The following is a 20,532-nucleotide window of genomic DNA, read 5'->3' as shown; positions in this document are numbered from 1 at the left end:
GCAGCGTCAGGCTGGGAAGACAGACATTTCATTATCCCCGAAGTCCTGTGCAGGCAGCTGTCACACAGCGTTCCACCAGCGGCCCCCAGCCGGCACAGAACACCGCAAAGCTCCATCTAGCACAAGTGACCACGGGGAACAGGTTGAGAATCCTGCTGCATTTTACACATCTCCTAAGGGAAGAACTTCAAGAAAGATGAGCTCAAGTAGGCGTTATTGTGGCCCAGATAAGGTTTGGTTCATTCATTCCCTTGATTAGCATTTATCCCGCTCTGTGCCAGGCATACGGGGAGAGAGAGAAATGTCTTCAAGGAGTCTGTGGTTGTATGGGGGAGGGAGCTGTGGAAATCTGTCATTTAGAAACAGCATGGGAGTGCTAGGGGAAAATTGTTTTGTTCATTTATCACTCACTCATCCGTTCACTCATAGCAACTACAAAGGGTTTCACTGGGAGGAACTGGATGCCCTGAACTTGGCATTCTAGTGGGGGAAACAATGTAAACCACCAGCTGTGGTAAATCACCAGTAGTGATTTAAAGCCAGAAGGACCCACTCACCAATGGAGAGAGGCACCGGGTGAGCAGTGACTTGCAGAAAGGAGGGGTTAGTCATTCCAACTGCTGAGGTCAAGTTCACCTGGGTTGTTGTGTGGTTCGTGCTTACTGCATCTTTTTTTTGGAACGTGTCTCCACCCTCCAAGAAGGGTGAGGATGATCACCCTTCTTTCTTCCTGCTGTGCCCCAGGGTCACCCAGTGGGTGTCTGCAGGGATGATCTGCTCTGTACTGGCTTTTCAGTCCCACTCCCGGGAGAAGAGAGATGAAGCTGTGTCTCCACCGCAGCTTGGCCTGATTCAGTCACTGGGTGAAAAGGTGGGAAGAAGGCCAAGTTCATGAGAACTGATACACTGCAGAGTCATTTAGTCCTGAAGTTCCAGTTCTGGTTGCTAAATCCAGGGACCTGAACTTAATTCCTCCAGAGCCACCGAGACACCACCTCCAGGCCCGTGGCAGGCGGTTGGGGTGCTGACATTTCTCAGGACTAAGGAGCAACCATCTTCCACTGAGAGAGGACTCTGTGCCAGCAGGAGCAGAACCACACTAGGCGCCGAAGGAGGTTCTGCATCCCAGCATCTTCCAACACAGTGAGAGATAAACGGGTGGAAGGTGTGACAGGGCATTCACAATAGGACAGCTTATCCCCAATAAACATGGAACGATGTTCAACTTCACTACCTAACCAAGAAACGCAAGTTATAAATCTTTTTTTTTTTGCTCATCTAATTGGTAGAAAGTTTTAAAAATGCACAAAATTGGCTGCTAAGGATGTAAGGAAAAGGCCGTTTTCATCTGTTGCTGCTCATGGGGATGGAAATTGGTGCGAACCTTCTGGAGGGTAGTTTGGCAATTTGTGTATCAACAGCCTTAAAATGTTCATACATTTTGAGCCAGTAATTTTGCTTTTAGGATCTTATCCTAAGGTGAAAGTCAAATTTATGTACAAGATTTATGGTCAGGAATATTCATCTCAGCCAGTAGTGTAATAGAAAAAATATTAGAAGGTAACTAAAAATCCCACAATAGGAGGTTGGTTAAATAACTGATGGCCCAACTTAAGAATGGAAAATAAAGACGCAGACGTAGAAAATGGACTTGAGGACACGGGGAGGGGGAAGGGGAAGCTGGGATGAAGTGAGAGAGTGGCATGGACATATATACTCTACCAAATGTAAAATAGATAGCTAGTGGGAAGCAGCCGCATAGCCCAGGGAGATCAGCTCCGTACTATGTGACCACCTAGAGGGGTGGGATAGGGAGGGTGAGAGGGAGACACAAGAGGGAGGGGTTATGAGGATATATGTATATGTACAGCTGATTCACTTTGTTATACAGCAGAAACTAACATACCATTGTAAAGCAATTATACTCCAATAAAGATGTTTAAAAAAAAAGAATGGAAAACAGTTCATTCATTAAAAATGATTTTCTCCAAGAATATTTAATGGTGGGAAGATGTAGTGTAAAAGCAGGGCACAAAGTACTAGATGGAGTATTTCATTTTGTTAAAATTTTAATAATACAAGTGCAGAAAAAGTGATTAAAATAACAGTACTGATTTGACTACGGGACATTTTTTTTCTTTAAATTTTTCTGTATTTGGTGTTATAAAGCATCATATATCCTCTCTGAGTCTCAGTTTATGTTCTGTGAAGTGGGACTCATCACATCTACACTGCAGTGCCCTCGGACAGAGCAGGACAATATTTGAAAGTGCCCTTGACAATGACCAGCCCACTGTAATACTCCATGAATGGTTATACTATCATTGCCAAACACACCCATAATCCGGATAGTATCCTTAACACTTACTAAGGTTGTTTACCTCCCTCCACTTTTACTAAGACAACAAAAGGATTAATTGAAGACTCTAAGTCATTTTTCCTGAGGTTCTTAATACTCACCTTCTTCGCAAGGGTGGACAAAACTTTCAGCTTTTTGTATTGAGTGCAAATGTCTCTATTCTTGCCCATTTCAGAGTCCTCCTCACTCAAAATCTAGGTTTTGTCGATCTTTAGTACCCTGTCTCTCGTCTTATCTCAGATTATTCTGTGGTAAGATGGTGCAAACTATGTATTTACTAACTGGAGAGAATTCAAGTCCCTGGAGCTGTTGTAGCTCAAAGTTCTGTTTTGTTTTGTTTTGTTTTTTGCGGTACGCGGGCCTCTCACTGTTGTGGCCTCTCCCGTTGCGGAGCACAGGCTCCGGACGCGCAGGCTCAGCGGCCATGGCTCACGGGCCCAACCACTCCAGGGCATGTGGGATCCTCCCAGACCGGGACACGAACCCGTGTCCCCTGCATCAGCAGGCGGACTCTCAACCACTGCGCCACCAGGGAAGCCCCAAACTTCTGTTTTAAGTGGAGTCATTTTCTGTGGTTTCCTTTCATGCTGTCTGTCTGCAAAATGCCTGTTTTTGTCCTCCTAGAGATCCAGGTTTACAGCACTCTCCTTTTTCTCATTCTGGGGTCTCTGATTGTGGCATCTCTGAGGCCCATGTTCTGTTGAGGCTAAATTTGATACCTGGGGGGAAAAGCAACTTCCAGATGGGTCAGCCTAGAAAAGGATCCCCCATTGTGTAGAAATTTAAAAACAGGCAAAATACCTGTCCTATCAGACACTGTGATTTGCCCCCTGTCTGACGCAGCCCAGAGCTTTGTCATTTAATTCACACCTATCTACTGTGAAGGCCCAGCCAACAAGATCATTTTGGAGCCCTGAGTGGGTGCCCAGAATGGATGGGAGGGCTGAGGTAACCAGAACTCTGCCTTTTTTATGGACAGGTGTTAGGGCATCTTCTTTTCAAAGTGACCCGTTCGCAACCCATCCAACCCATGTAGAGGAAAAAAACCACTGTCACCAGCCAAAGTGATTAGGAAAACGCGGGGCTGCAGAGGAAGAGTGATCTTGTGGGGACTCTTGTATTATATATCCACGTGCAAGTATGAGCTCCAGATTTGATAAGACATGCAGTCTGATCAAGAGTCATGCAATTAATGATTTCTTTCAAAAATCAAAGAACTCTTTGATTCTTCACTTTAATGTAACTTTGACCTCTTTTCTTTCCATGTCATGAAAGAGGCTTGACTAAGCTAAGCATGCTCTCTCTCCCTGCCTGCAATGTATCAGAAAGCATCCTCAGTTACTTTCACAGGCAGTGGAGAGCTTCTTAATTTTTCTCTGATGACAAGAACTCCCTTTGAGTCTGGGCCAGAGGTGAGCAAGATTCTGATTCTGGAAAGACGTAGAAAAATGGACTTCCTTTAGCCAGAGGTTATGGGTGAGCATCGTTGATGTATGACTGTAAGCAGTCTTGCCCTCCTTCCACATATTCTTCCCTTTCTGCATGATGGACTCTCCTTTAGTTTTGGGGTACAGTATTGGCGAAAAAAGGAAGGGGAGGCTAGAGGTAAATAGGCTAGTGGCGGGGATTTTGTGCAAGAATATTTGAAGAAGGAAGTGTGGGAGCAAGTGCTGTGGTAAGAAGGGAAAGGGAGAATTAAAAAAAAAAAATCTGTGCCCCATAAATCCCCTTCAAAGACTCTAAGCAAAGTACTTAAATTATTTTACAATTACTTTTTGGTTACTACTCTGCAGTATAAAAAAAAATAAGTTCACTTTTTATCGTATCCCCTTGTCATTAGCATCATTTTAAAAACATGTGTCTTAATGGCTGTATTGTGTACCATCCTTTATTTAACCAGCTCCCTTTTTTGGACAGTTAATTCAGTTACTTTGTTGTTTATAAATATATATAATATAGGATGGATATTTTTGTTTGTAATTCTGATTATGTCAGTTTGTCAGTCAGGATAATTGATGGTAGCTGTACTAACAACCAACCTAAAATCTCAGTGGCTTAGCAGGTGTTGACTGAAAAAAATGCACAACTAAACGTTGAGAATCATTTTTTTTCTGGCAGACTTGCTGAGGACCTAAGCCCGGGAGGCAGTGTCAGACCACTCTGAGAGATTGCACTGAAGAGGGAAGGGAGGAACCAGGACATATAGGACTTTTGCAAAAACAAAACAACAAAACAAAACAAAAAACCCCAAAACAACCAGGTAGTCAGAACATCAAAAGATTACTGTTAATTAAAGAAAAACCAAGCATCTCAAGTTAATGAATTTAGCAATTTTCTATGTATGGGAAGAGGCAGGAGTCTAGGTTCACTGGAATCATTCCTTTGATGTGCATTTTAACTATCTAGAGCCAGCATCCTGCTTTTCTCCAGCCTGAATCCCCGCGTGGGGTGCACCATCGGGGATGGCTGCCACGGCTGATGATGGCTCGATGGCTGCAACACTCTTTGTTGACTGATAGGGCAGGCGACATTCTTCATCCATACAGGTTAAAGTTTTATTTTTTGCTCGATTTACTGGCTAGGGTTGGAGTGGGGGACTCTGTTCTTTGCAGATGTGAGGGTCTCAGGGTCCTTCCGTATTGTGGCGTCACCTTCCTCAGGTCCTCAGAGCCCCACGCTGGAAGAAGGGAGCTTGGAGAAGGCACGCACACTCTTCGCCTCTTCTGCCCAGAGAGGACAGAGGCACTTCTGCGCATGGTCCACGGGTCAGGGCTTGTCACAGGGCCCCACCCAGAGGCAAGGGGGCTGTAGAAGGGAATCTGGATGCAGCAAAGAGAAAGGGCCAATGGGTGTTGATTAACAACTAGCCAAGGTCCTACCTACCTACCTAGCTACCAATTCACTCTCAGATCTTTAGAATACAAAGGGTTACATTCCTGCAAACCTCCTCTAATTCTAGACAATTCTCCATTCATATTCTCTTTTGCTTATAGCAACCTTGAGCTGGGTCTTCCCAGGCTCTTCTTTCTAGCCCTACAGGCTGTGGTCTCCTCGGAAGCTTTGGTGGGATGCAGGCACCATCTGGGAGAAGGAGCCTCGGAACTCACATGCCCGTGTTGCCCAGGACCCCAATTCCTTCCACCTCTCGGCTGCTGCTTTATTTTCCCAGGGACTGAGCCAAGCTGTAATTGACTCCCTGGGTATTTCAAAGTCCCTGATCCCAAGACTGAAGGATGACTCCCTGCTGTTGTGAAAAGTTGCCAAATTATCAGGACCTCTGATTGGGAGGGACAGTGGGAAGAGGTGGGGTGGTGTCAGGGGAAAGGCACTGACATTTCAAACTGAACCGATGACTCCAGCCCTTGTAATGGCTTTAGTAACTTCACAGCTGATCCCTGTGATTGAGCATCAGGACCATTAAATGCTAATTGAGCTGAAAAGCTTCTCCCTCATGTGTTAAAACTCTCAGGCAGTAAAAGGCTTCTGGCCGTGTCTGGAGTTGCGTGCTGGGGACAATGTGGTGGGCTGCCTCTGTCTACACTTACTGCTGTTTGTCTTCCCGGCTTGACGGGGTAGGGTTGCTGTACATACACAGACTTTAAAATTATTTTTAAATTATTATTATTTTTTTAAATTGAAGAATGGTTGATTTACATCGTTGATGGTTTCAGGTGTACAGCAAAGTGATTCAGTTATGCATACACACATACATACGTATACATACATACATATATATATTCTTTTCCAGATTCTTTTTCACTATAGTTTATTACAAGATATTGAATAGAGTTCCCTGTGCTCTACAGTAGGACCCTGTTGTTCATCTATTTTACATATATCATATATCTGTGTGTCTCTGTTAATCCCTAACTCCTAATTTATCCCTCCCCTCACCCTTTCCCCTTCGGTAACCGTAATTTTGTTTTCTGTGTCTGTGGGTCTGTTTCTCAAACAGACATTTTTTTTTTTTTAAGCAGATTGCACATTGCTGTGGCTGGATCAATACTCTGGAGTGAGCTGTTTGCCCTCAAAACTGCTGGGGCTGCAGCCATGGAGCTGCAGGATCCCAACGGGGTCCTGACGTCCATCTGCTCTGTGTTTTTCAGATACGCTGAATCGACAGTCCTGAGTTTTGAAGTTTTCCTGGAGGGGACTTGAGGGGATTTCTCCAGGATCAATGGAACTCCTTTTGTGGTGCTTCAGTGCTTCCACTATGAAGCGCTCATTTCCCTATGCCCTCCCCAACCCCACTGTTTCCTTTACTCTCTCTCCTACCACCCCCAATTCCCAGAAGAAGATCTAGGAATCAGGTCCAAACATAAGATCTTTGGAGAATCCTTGTGTGTGTTTTTTTTTTATTTTTATTGGAGTATAGTTGATTTACAATGTTGTGTTAGTTCCAGGTGTACAGCAAAGTGAATCAGTTATACAAATACATATAATCCACTCTTTTTTAGATTCTTTTCCCATACAGGTCATTACAGAGTACTGAGTAGAGTTCCCTGTGCTTTACAGGACGTCCTGATTAGCTCTCTATTTTATAGGTAGTGTTGTGTATATGTAAATCCCAATCCCAATCTCCCAATTTATCCCTCTCCCCTCCCCACTTTCCCCCCGTGGTAACCATAAGTTTGTTTTCTACATCTGTGACTCTATTTCGAATCGTTGTGTTTTACTCTAGTCCTGAAACCGATAAAGCCTAGTCATCAATAAACAGGTGAGGAAGCACAACCAGGCATTGGTTGAGTATTGATGTTTCTGGTACAAGCTGTCTCTCCGCCCATCATCCCACACCTTTATCAGCCATCGTCATGCTGTCTGTCACCTCCTCTTCTCTGAAGAAGGCCCGGGCCGTCTTTTGAAAACACAAAGCCCAGCATTGAGACCCTCCCAACTGAGAGAGCAGGAAGATCCAGGACTCCTGAGGTGCTCCCTGAACCCCACTCAGGGGACCTGTGCTGTTCCCTCCTGGGTGTGTTGCGTGGACCCCTAAAATTCCTCCAAACCTCTGCCTCTGGGCTTCCAGATTGCCCCTGAAAGAAACAAACAATAATCATAATACCCACCACGTACTGACTGTCGGTATCTCGAGGGCTGCCTTGTCATTGGCCAACATTTGTTGAGCTCCTACTGTTTGCCAGACAGTGGGTACATGCTTTATGTGTGTTTAGTCCTTCTGAAAACACTGTGATTTAGGACCTGTTAATATGTCTATTTTGCTGAAATGGAAACTGAGGTTCAGAGTGGTTAAATAACAAGGAAAAGTCCATGTTTTTACCCCCTACACTAATATATACGTGTATATATATATATAATACATATGTACATTTAACATATATAAAGCAATAGTCAGCAGTCAAATAATCCCTAATTTGTGGGCTAATGTTGAAGCAAGTTAATAAAACGACCTCAGGGAAAGACCAGGGTAGTGTTTTATAGAATTCTGGAGCTGGAGGGAACTTGCAGAGCATCCAGTCCAATGATCTCATTATAAAAATGCAGGAACTGAGGCCAGCAGAGGAGAGGCGATCTCCCTACGGTCACAGGGATATAGTTGTTATGCAGAAAACTCATTTAAATATTATTTTTTGAATATGTAGTTGTGTGGATGAGAAGCAGAATAGGTAACATTTACTTTTCTGGTCTCTGGCCATATCTCCCTAATACTATTTGCCTTTTAAACTCTCTTTTCTCCCTTCAAGATTGCATTAAAGAAAAGAACAAAGTTAAGGGCTTTAAACATTATTTATTTTTTAAAACAATATGTGGATATTACAGATTCAGAAAGTGGTCTCCCTCTCACTCCTGGCTCAAGCCAAGCAGGTCCCCTCCCTCGGGCTCACTGCCAACAGGTCTCCATGTGCCCCCCAGAGCATCCCATTTGTGGACAGACCCATATATAACTACACACTTCTCTGCTATTTGTGGCGTCCTTCATCCTACTTTTAATATTTTGCAGCATCCCTTGGGGGCTGCTAACACTTCAGGTCCCATCCAGTCGCCTCTTTCTTTTTAAATAGCTGCATTGTCTTTCATTGTCTGGAGGTACGAGAATTTATTTAGCACATTTGGGTCACGTCCTCTCTTTTGCTATTTCAAATAATACTGTGATAAATATCTTTGTACATACATCATTTCACACATAAGGGGATCTATCTGGGATATAAATCCTTAGAAGTGAAATTGTGAGGACAAAGAGGATGTGTCTTACATTTTGTTGACATTTTGTTTACATTTCTAGAGCATTACAAAGATTGGGGTACCTGTTTCTCCCCACCATGGCCAACACCCTATCAAACGTTTTTCACTTTTAGGCTAGGTGTGATTATGGTAGATGAAAAATATCTGCTGTATTTTTCTTTTCTATTCAGACTCAGTTGTATTGAACATCCTTATGTTTAAGAGGCTTTGCAGAAATATTCTGTTTTTCTCTTTTGCTCATTTTCCTACCGGTTACTGGTCTTTTCTCTTATTGATGTACAAGAGATCTCTATATACTAAGGCAATTCATTGTTTCTCTGTACCACTATTCACAAATTTTACTTCCATTTTGTTACTTGCCTTCTGATCTTGTTTACTGGGTGCCTCTCACCACCCCTGTTCCCCTCTCCCTCCACCCCCGTTGGCAGTTCAGAAGCTTTTTTATTGTTGTGAACAAATGTGTGGATCTTTCTCTTTATTTGTGTTTGGATTTTTTTTATCATACTTAGTAAGGCTCTCCCCATTAAAATCTGTCATACAAAATGTCCTCACAGTATACTTCGACTACTTTTAGTATTCTCATTATTACATTTAAATTTTTGATTCATCTGAAGTTTCTTTCATGTAAAATATGCACTAAAGATTATACTTTATTTTTTTCAGATAGTAGCCGAGATATCCTAGTACCATTTATAAAATAAGCCATGTTTACTACATTGATTTGAAATGCTGCCTTTATAATATAAATTCGAATCTACTTCGGGACTTCTATTTAGAGCCATTAATTATTCTGTATAGTCAAGAAACAGTACAACATTCTCTTAATTCTTATAGCTTACAATATATTTTAATAGTAGTTTTTCTTGTTTCCTGAGGTAAGATTGTATTTCTATAAACTTCCCTCTTAGAACTGCTTTTGCTGTGTCCCACAGATTTTGGATCATCATGTTTTTGTTTTCATTTGTCTCTAGGTATTTTTTGATTTCCTCTTTGATGTCTTCAATGATCCATTGGGGGGCTCAACTTTTATTTTTATTTTTCTTTATTTATTTATTGGCAGCACCATGCGGCACGTGGGATCTTAGTTCCCCAGCCAGGGATCGAACCCGAACCTGTGCCCATTGCAGTGGAAGCTGGAGTCTTAACCACTGGACCTCCAGGGAAGTCTGGAGTCTGGGGGAGAATGGACACATGTATATGTATGGCTGAGTCACTTTGCTGTGCACCTGAAACTATCACAACATTGTTAATCAGCTGTACTCCAGCATAAAATAAAAAGTTAAAAATAAAAAAAAATTAAACAAAAAATTTTAAAGCAGATAAGTCCTCAAAAAAACAAACAAAACACAACAACAAACAAACAAGAAAACCACTCGTACTCTCACTCTTCCTTCTTGTTCATTTTTTTATTGTACAGAATGGAACTTGTTTGTTTATTTGCCCCTCTCCTTCCAAAAGTCCTGTGGGTTTTATGCACATTATTTTACAGATTAACTTAGGGAGAATTGATATCTTTGTGATACTACATATTTCTGCTCAAGAACATGGCATGCCTTTTGTTCATTAAATGGTTCATTTGTGTCCCTTAATGCATTTAAAAATTTTAATCACATACAGGTTACACATTTTTAATGTAAATTCCCAAGTATTTTAACTTTACTCTTACTATATTTTCATTATATCTTCCAACTAATTTTTAATTATACAAAAATTATTTAGCTTGGTATATTAATTATATACCAGACATCTTTATGCATTTAAAATTTTGTAGTACTTGTAACTTTATTTTCTAAGCGTACGATTATATATCACACACACATAATAATGGTTGTACTTTCTTTCCCTCAAAATTCATACTTGTTTCTTTCATATAGTTGTATAAGCTAGTGTCTCCAGAACAATGTTAAATAAAAATGGTTACAATAAATATACCTATTTTCTTTTTTACTTTAATGGAAATGCTTGTTGTACATTAAGCCTCACACTAGCCTTTGTGCCGATATCTATATATGGATACACACCAAGTATGTACATAAAGTTTCATATTTGGGAGAATAAAATCAGGTCAGATTAAAATAACTTTGATAATTGTTTAAAGTGCCAAACCGTATTTATTGTTTTATTTCTTTAATATATTGTTCCTGAACGCTGTCTTTTGAATTGTTTTAAAAGATTAACATATTCTTTTTTACTGTTATTCTTTTTTAAAAGGGAAATTACTATTATCTTTGGCTTGCAAAATTCCTTTCAAGCAATCATTTTAAGAGGAGCTATTTTATAATTCATAAGGAAGGAACCATAATTTACTTTGTAGCAGTGTACTTCAATCAAAGAGAATTTACCTAAAATGTAGTAAACAGTCCAGCAAACTTCTATAAGTACATTAGCAAGAAGTCATGCATTGTTCTCCTGTGACAGGCTGAAATTACATGTACTGAGAACTGCTTTGTATCCAGCACTCTGCTTATGAATTCAGATACATTAGCTCATGTAATAATCCTCCTAACATTGTTTTAAGATAGGAATTGATACACCTTTTAAAGTTATGGGAACTAAACCTCAGGCAAGGTTTCTTGCTCTGATAGAAAAGGGCATAGCTGAGACTCGACACCAGATCCTCTGATTCCTAATTCAGCTCTTGCCAGGTTAAAAACAACATGCCAAATGTCGGTCAACTAGTTACAGTTTTTTTTTCAACCTGCTCTGGGAGTGGCCATTAGGTCAGACCAACAGACGTGTCATTCCTTCTATAAGCATTTATTGAGCACCTACTTTCTTGCACAGAGATCTCCTGGTGGACGAGGTGTTCTGTCATCCTGCACGTCTGCTCACGTGGAAAAGGGGCAGGTTGTAGGGCTTGGGAGGGCCAGTCACACCAGGGTTCAGAGGAGGAGGTCACTCAAGGGGAAGTATGCAGTCCTGGGATTCTGGAGGGTGCTTCAAAGGTTGAAGATGCAGTTGGAGGCCATGAAAGGGAGGGATACAGCAGACTGCAAAAAATGGTGCAGACATCATGTATCATAATGTACAAATAGTAGGGTTTTTGTCCTATTACATTTTTAAAAATGTTTGAATATTAAAAATTAGTGAATTTAATGGTGATGACAGCAAGAAGAAAAAGGAGAGGCTGAAGAAAAACCATCTGTTAGAAGCTAGAGATTGGCTTAGAGTCATAACTGATAGCTAAACTAAAATATGAGGAAAGGAAAGGAAGATAATTTCCAGAAGCCACACACAAATACAACTTGGAAGTATAAGATATTGGGATGCCATACATTCCATTTCTCCACCTTCAGGAAGAATTACACTCACACTATTCCAATAAGATAAAAGATCATGACTATAGACTGAATTGTGTCTCCCTAAAATTTAGATGTTGAAGTCCCAATTTCCAATGTGACTGTAGGTGATAGGGCCCTTTTGGAAGCAATGAAGGCGAAATGAGGTCATGGGGTGGGGCCCTGATCTGATAGGATTCGTGCCCTTATAAGAAGAGACAGCAGACAGCCCTGTCTCTTTGCCACAGGAGGACACAGTGAGTAGATGGCCACCTGCACATCAGGAAGAGAACCTCCCCAGAACTCGATCCTGCCAGAACTTGATCTGGGACTTCTAGCCTCCAGAACTGTGACATAATGAATGACTGTTTTTAAGCCACCCAGTCTATGGTATTTTCTTTCAGCAGCCCAAGCTGACTAATACAAACACATTCTATTTTAGGATAGTTCCCTAAAACTCCAACTCCTCACTAAGCCTTCTTAGCATCAATGGCCTTGACACCGATCAGATGAAAATAAAGTAAAAGGTTAGCAATGACGTGAGGGGGTCCTTCCAGGATGACCTAAGAAAGTCTTTTACCCAGAGGTGATATTAGGCAGCATTAGGAGCCCCTCCAAACCTGGTGAAGAGATCTGAGGAAATAAATTGGAAAAGTTGAAAGTAGCTTTGTGTGTGTTGTCGCCTGTGTGCACAGGAACTTACAAAGATGTGATGGTTAGGAGGCGTTCCTAATCTTTAAATGTAAGTTAAGAAAGGAAATAATTTCCCCCTATAAACATACAATGCATTACTCCAGGAAATGAAAGTTCATGTTAAATGAGCCAAAGGTTTAAGCCAGTGATACAATTCACTCACCCCCTCAATCGTTCTTCAACCCATATTCATGGAACCCTGGTGGGTACCAGGTGCTGTGCTCTTAGAGTCCCCGTCTCCCATCATTGGTACGTATTGAAGAGTAAACATTCTTTTTGTTGATCTCAGTTTTTAAAATGTTCTATTGGTCAGGGCTCTTTGATACACTTCTCTTGATGACTACCTCCCACCCCCCAACCTCTCAAGACCTTTAGTATCAAGGTGAAGAGTCCAGTAGAATTTTCCCAGTTTTGGAGAAGCTCTGCATGTACTTCATAACCTCAGGAAATATTTTCTTAATCAGTCAAGATGGAGAATCCCAGCTGGGCCTTTCTGTGCAGCTGATTATTAGCTCTATTAAAACATCCACTTACGAATCTGCCACATTTGTGCTCTTATTCTCACAGACCAGGTCATTGCACCGTGACCGTTACAAGGGCAGAAGGCCCATATTTCCTTAGCCAAATGCTGCTCCCAATGGAGTCAAGAGGGAAGGACCAAGAGAAGAACACCAGTTCATAGCAGCTGTAGATCTCAGAAGCCCAGCAGTGCCTTGAAAGTTGGCAAAAAAGATTAAAGGCCACTCCTAGTCACAGCAGTGATATTGCTGCAGATACATTGGCATATTTATCCTCTTCCAGCCCTTCAATATCCTGGGCTATGGAGATTGTCTTAAGGAGCTTGTGTCATTTCCAAGCTTTCCTCTGGAAGCTTAGCCATTCTTAAGTGTTCTTTAATAGCTAAAAAGCAGAGCTGGATTCTGAAACTCCATCACTCAGACATTTTGTTTCAATAAAACTGATGTTAAGAAGATTTAAGCTGAAATGTTGGCTCCATCATTCTTTTCTTCCTCTCTGTCACCCAGCCCCCTCAGACATTCATGCTACAGGCTTCAAAATGGGACTGATGTTTCAGCACCAAGGAGTCATTTGCTGAGGTTACCTGAGAATAACCCCCCAAACCAACTCCTGAGAAAAATCAAGACAATGTTCCATAGACCCACCTACTATTCCTTTATGTCACTCTGCACTCACAAACAACTTGTAGCCGAAAATCTTTTAAAACTGAACATCTGTTCTTCTTCTCTTCTCTAGACAATCTAGGCAAAGGGGTGGGATTTTAGTTATTCCATTTGGTTAGATTTTCATATCTCCTTTGCTTGAAATGGCTCAAAGGTCAGTATAGTTTAACTTACAAGAGGAAAATGACAGTTTTATGAATATTTATCAAGAGGGTCTAATATTGAAAATTGAAAAAGAAAACAGGAGTCATAAGAAAAGGAAAGAGAGGGAGAGAGAGAAAGAGGAAGGAGCGGAAAGGAAGAGGGGATCAGAAAAGATAAATCAGAAATCAGAAATCAGAAAAAGGTCTGAGGGAACATGGCAGCCGCTCCTTCAGGGAGACGTTCATTTAAACCATTTCAACAAGAGGAGAGGGTCTTCCTGTTTCTTAAGATCCCTGGAAGAGCTGCACCGCCTCCAGTCCACATGCCAAGACTGTCGCTTCATCTGTCCCATGCCTTCTGCCCTGGTCTCTGCGGGAACTGACAATGACTGGTCATGCCCTACTCTTCCCACGTGTAAAGGGACTTTGTGTAAAATAGACCTGATTGTCATATAATCATGAAATGAAGTTAAAAAAAAGTATCTGTTTCCATTAATAAGCCAGTGGTAAATAGAACCATCTCTCATGGAGGAGAAAGGAGACAATTTTGGTGGGGGCTGGTGGCTAGTGGGACCCTGAGGGTATCTTATTGGCTTCCCTTTGAAAAGAGCTGTCCAGAGCCTTTGTCAAGACAGAGGATAAAAGCCTCAGAGCTCTACCAGCAGACCAATGGGGGTCCTGGTAGGGAGAAACCAAGGGAAGTTGGTATTTCGGGAGTTGTTACAAAGGAAATGAACACCCATCTTCTGGAGAGTAACTCAGAATAGATGTCCAGGTGATGGGGAGAAACCCTCCAGCAGTCTGAGCGTGAGGGGATTCAAGAGTCTTTATTTAAGTCTAAAGAACACTAGACACTTAGTTAACCAAAGCCCACCATTGTTATGTGTAATTAATTTCTCCTTCCATTTTTTATCTCAGACTTTTAGATACACAGCTTATTAAGGTGACTTCTAAGACAGAAGGGGAAGATGACTGGTATACAGTAACCCTTGGAGCATAAGTTTCCCTTGGGAGCTGCCTTTTCTAGGCACATGATGCTCTCCTAAGAGAGTGCACTGATGAACATAATTCCTTGACAATTTGGGGGGATTGCTATACCAGCTCTTTACTTCTGTTGCATTGCAGTGGAAACTGCTCGTTATGTCACAGCAATTGGAAAGGTGTGTAGCCCAAAGTCCAGCCTGAAGGCATTCTTAGTACCAGCCAATCCCAAACATAGAATGCAGAGGATCGTGCAAAAACACTAATTTGCTTTTTCCGTCAGACACCTTTCAGCGCTAACAGTGACCATGTTGGATGAGAGTCCAGGAGTTCCATCCCTCATCTTCCTCTTCAACCCCAACTGCCCACAGTTTTTTTACCCCTGCCTTTCCCCCAGGATCTTCTCTTCATTTCAAAGGAGGCAAATAAGCTTGATAGAAAGTACTCCCTTCAAATATGTCTGCATGACAGACCAGTGTTTCCTTGCTAATGTCTATCACTTTTCCTTGGTGACTTAAATGCATTCTTATGCTAAAAGAAACCTCTCTGGCCTTACCCAGGCTCCCTTCTTGCTGGAGGAAGAACAAGGGAGTAGAAGGAGGGAAAATCTGGTCCTGATGTCATTATGATGCTTTCAGCTCTTTGCTTTCCGCTGATGCTAAGTGTGATGTGCATTTGGATGGCCACAGAGGCCGAGATGGGATGCTACACTCTCCCCTGAACATTTTGAACTGGTCGGGATGACCCTTGCGCTAGATGTTACCAGATGTCCATTTCTTCCAGCTGTGAAAGAAGTTGATCTGTCCACGTTGTCATCAACTGTTCATTGTTGGGATTTCTAAGTGTTTGGCCTGCACTGTCCTAACTGCTGTGGGTATCACTGTGGATTTGGGGGTGACATGGGGGTTTTGTTAAGGCTACCATATAAACGTAACATGTAGTAGCAGATATGAAAATGGCCATATGGAAGCAATAATGAAAATACAAACACGAATGTAACTAATTTGAACTTGTGTGGTGCAAGGTAAAATTGAAGCGTCCTGGCAGACAGGAGAAGTGACGGAAGGAGAGATGCGTCTGGACCTTGGAGGATGGCTGAGATCTCACAGGAGAAGGCGGGTGCGAGGGAGACACTGGGGCAGCCACCGGGAGGCCAGGAGGCTGGAGTGAGCATGCTCAGAGAGGCTGTGATGGGATCGTGGTCCATGAGGATGAGGGTGGAGGAAGTTACACAGGTGGGATGGGGCCAGGTTTCACCTGACTCTGAAAGCCAGGCAGAAGGCAGACTAGAAACTTGAGGCTTGTGTTTCTCAAACCCCAGGCTACTCATAAATATGCAGCATCTTCCTGGAAACTCAGTGTTATACAAATATTTGGGGCAACTCATTCTTTAACTCATGTACTAAAACAAACGTTTTGGAGTAGAATACAAAATTGGCATGACTTTTGTAATAAAATATGCATTTTTGAAGACATTTTGGTTTATGGCAGGTCCCTTGCATGACACTGTGACACCCCCAGGGACTCTTCTCCATATGGAGTGCATCACGGGACAGTTTGAGAATTTCCTTAAGCAATAGGAAATGAAATCTCACTGCCCAAGGCTTTGCTCTGTGCCTGGAGCATCTTTTCTGCCCCTGTGAGCATCTTCTGGTCCCACTCGAAGAGCTGACCTGACATCTGGGCTAATAGAGCAGAGTGACTCTGTGTCCCACGAATATTCGCCAATGCCAAGACGTGGTCCCTTAACATCAAGTGCTAGGACATCTGTACGGTCCTTTGTAGGTTGATTTGCCATCATACTCTCCACAGCCCTAGAAATAATAGTATTAACCTGATTTACTAATGAGGGAATGAGGTGTGGCAGGTTTTGTAAACAAGTTGGATGGGTACTTTCGAGAAGACTGTATGTCAGGACATGGGTCCTGGCAGGCAGGGGGCCCCATAGTCATATTCACGTGTGCAGCCCTTTGATCTGGAAGGTGCCTTCTGTCACGGCCATCCGCCAGCTTCGTGGAAGGCAGCCACCCTTTCTCATTCAGTTCTCCAGCGTCTGTCAACTGGTGCATTGCTGGACAAGAATTAGTGACAGCTTTCAGCCCCATGTTTCTTATGAAGAATTTAACTGAAGCAAACAGAATTTAGGTGGGCAATTGAGTCTTGCAGATTGCTGTCTGTCCATCTGTCTGTTTCTGTCTTTTTCTCTCTCTCTTTTAGGTTATTGATAATATCATCATGATTTGAAACCCCCAGAATCACCTGCTTTTATTTAGCAGGGTATTTTAAACAGTAAAATACTGTCTTCAAAGCTCAGGAATCCCTGTCTATTTTAATACCAACTTTCTGAAGGCTCATTAGTCATTAATGAAATCATTAAGAATGGTTCACGGTGATTGACACCTTCCTGGCAACCACAATCTCCACTTGTACTTAGAGGAAATCTCACTGGCTCCACAGGTTTGATTTGGGGAGTGGAGTGGGTGGGTGTAGGGGGCAGGAATCACATTACGTCAAGTTTCACAACAGCCATCAGCCAGAAGGGGAAAGCTGTGAGTATGTTCCTCCAAGTTCCTCTACTTCGGAAGCTGTGCCTTCATCCATCCAATGCTGGTTTTCAGAAATCTTGCTAATATCATGTTTTCCAAGACAGTATCGTGTGGCTCAACTCGATTAGCAAAGATGTAAGGTTGAAAGTCGCCCTCTCTTTTCTTTGTTGTTGTTTTTTCTCCCATTTTCACACATTTCCTTTTTTCTTGGCATTGCTTAGATTGATTCTCCTCTTCCCCCTATCAGGAACAGAATTTGGCATAAATAAATGATAACTGACAAAATGGTATAAGCAGGAGGGCAAACACAGGGTTTCTCCAGCTTCCACTGCTGCGGGTCAGGGTAATATGTTGTAGCAGGTGGTTACCCACAAGAAGGACGGGAGCTCCAACGGCTGCTGTTTAATTTGTATTTTAATAAAACAACCCACAGCCTTCCCTAAATTGCTGAAAATGGAACGTGAATCTCCTCCAAAGCCTTTCAGGTCACTAATGCACTGAAATTGTTAAATCGAAATGGACTACTTTAGCCAGGGCACTGCCCACAAGATGGAATTCAGTACATTTCATACCTCAATGCACTTAAATGGTATGGAGCTGATATTTAATACAAATGCAAGCACCAGTGGAATCCGCATACTTAATCTGCGTCCTCCAACTCTCAGAATTAAGCAGTTGATCTACGGGACACAAAGGGATCATCCTTCTCTCAAAGAGAATATTTTATGACCAGGCAGTTTACTTATTTATTTATTTGAATTTTATTTATTTATTTTTTATACAGCTGGTTCTTCTTAGTTATCTATTTTATACATACTAGTGTATATATGTCAATTCCAATCTCCCAATTCATCCCACCACCACCAGGCAGTTTGAAAGGCACTGACATAAACAACTGTTTACAGCTCTCTCTCTCTTTCTCATCTTCAAAAGGCAAAAAGTACATGAAGGACTTGCTGTTTGGCAGACAAAACATTTTAGAAAATCACTTGAAATGCTTTCCTTTTCCTTTGACGATGGCTGAACCTTTGATAGGTGCTCAAGAGAGTTCTTATAATTTAGTTTACTTCTCTTATTTTTTTTTTAAGGGGGAGAAGTGGGATAGTGTGAAGGCACAGAGCTGAAGCCTGCATTTTATTTTTTCATTTTACCTTCATTTATTTCTTCCTTTATACAGCTCTGAGTTTCTGATTTATATCCTTTTTTTTCTTGCTAATGAACTTCTTTTAATATTTCTTGCAAGGCAGGTCTACTGGCAACAAATTTCCTTCATTTTTGTTTGTCTGAGAAAGTTTTTATTTCTCCTTCATGTTTAACAGGTAATTGCACTGAATACAGAATTATAGCTTGCTGGGGTTATTTCTTGCAACACTTTCAGCACCTCACTCTCTTCTTGCTTGCATGGTTTCTGGCAAGAGACTTGCTTCAGTTCGTATCATTGTTACTCTAGAGGCAAGCTGCTTCCTATTATCTTCTGGTTTCTTTTAAGATATTCTTTGTCTTTGGTTTTCTGCTGTTTGAGTATGATGCGCCCAGGTGTCTAATTTTTGGTATTTATCCTGCTTCATGTTCCCTGAGATTCCTGTATCTGTGGATTCCACCCATTATTCAAATAGACTTCTACTTCTTTCTTTCTTGTTATTTTGAGTTTCCCATTATGCAAGTGTTAACATCTTTTGTAATTGTCCCAGATTGGGGGGCATTTTGTTCTTTTTTTTCATTCTTTTATTCTTTGCCCTTCAGCTTCAGGAGTTTCTGTTGACAGGTTTTCAAGGTCACTGGTTCTTTCCTCAGTCTTGTCCAGTCTATTAATGAGCCCATCAAAGGCATTCTTTTTTTTTTTTTAACATCTTTATTGGAGTATAATTGCTTTACAATAGTGTGTTAATTTCTGCTGTATAACAAACTGAATCTGCTATACATATACATACATCCCCATATCCCCTCCCTTTTGCTCTTGCTCTCTGCTTTCTTGTGGAAGTCGAAATCTTACGGCTTAAATCATAAAAGTATTATTTATGGCTTTTACTACATGACTGAACATGCCAGATTTTCTGGGACAGGGTTAATTTCAAATGAACAGCTAAGTTTAATTTCATCCTTGTGGCTTTGTAAGAATTTCACCTAGACAAAGGAAGGAAATGGAAAGCAAATACTTTGCTACATCCCTTGTCCTATTTTTTGACTCCTAATAGAGGGTCACTCTCCTTTTAGCCATGCTGATATTTGGAAAGCCACTATGGAAATGACTTAATATTTTGAGGTATATGTCTCATAAATAAAATGTGTGTCCCTCATCTTCTCATTTCCTTCCAGCGCTCGAGGGAGTAAGAAGACGTGGAGTGAAGAGCTGCCTCATTTTCCAGAGAGAATAGGGGCACTGAGAGCTTGGAGGGACAGTGGTAGCTGTCACAGTGTTTTGTCCTTAATTGTCACCTCCTGGAATCCAGGATGGGCCCCTTCCCCACCCCGCCAGCTGGATGACTGATCACAGTGGAATAATGATGCCAGGAGGCTCAGAGGTACACTCTACCTTTTGAATTGGGTTTTATTAGTCAGCCCACTTATTGAGTGCTATGTACTCTCACTGGAGTTATAAAGATATACATGATACCGGCTCTGCCCCTACAGAGCTTGCAATGTGTTTAGGGAAGCCAGGCATATCCCCATGAAGCAGAAGCTCACTGAACAAGGCAGGAGGAACTTTTGCCTCCAAGGATGCAGATGGTGATAAAGATTGCAATTGTCTGAGGCTACGGGGGACGAACTGGAACCATAGCCTGGACTCAGAGACATGTGGATCCCAGAAGGAAAAGGGTGAAAGGCTAGTTCTAACTAATCTGAAATTTGATATTCCAAGGGCTTCCTTTAAAAGGCCCTTTTAAACGTCTTTTTCTCCCTCTTAAAAAATTCAGCTATCAAATGATGTCCGCTATCAAATGATGTCCTTTCCATACAGTGAAAAATATACACTAAGGAAAGAAAAAGGGCAAGACTCATGCTCTGTGATTCCTTGTTGAACAAGGAAAAGCACTTGGACTGTTCTCACCCCTTGATGAGTTCCTTTTCCTCCCCTTCCTTGCTTTGGTTGATGATATGAGTCTAAGCAATTCACTGAAGCCACATGAGAACAAGCAAAAGTCAGGGTCC

This window comes from Mesoplodon densirostris, chromosome 20, assembly GCF_025265405.1.
Source record: "Mesoplodon densirostris isolate mMesDen1 chromosome 20, mMesDen1 primary haplotype, whole genome shotgun sequence".
Taxonomy (NCBI): Eukaryota; Metazoa; Chordata; class Mammalia; order Artiodactyla; family Ziphiidae; genus Mesoplodon; species Mesoplodon densirostris.
This window is presented reverse-complemented; position numbering follows the sequence as displayed.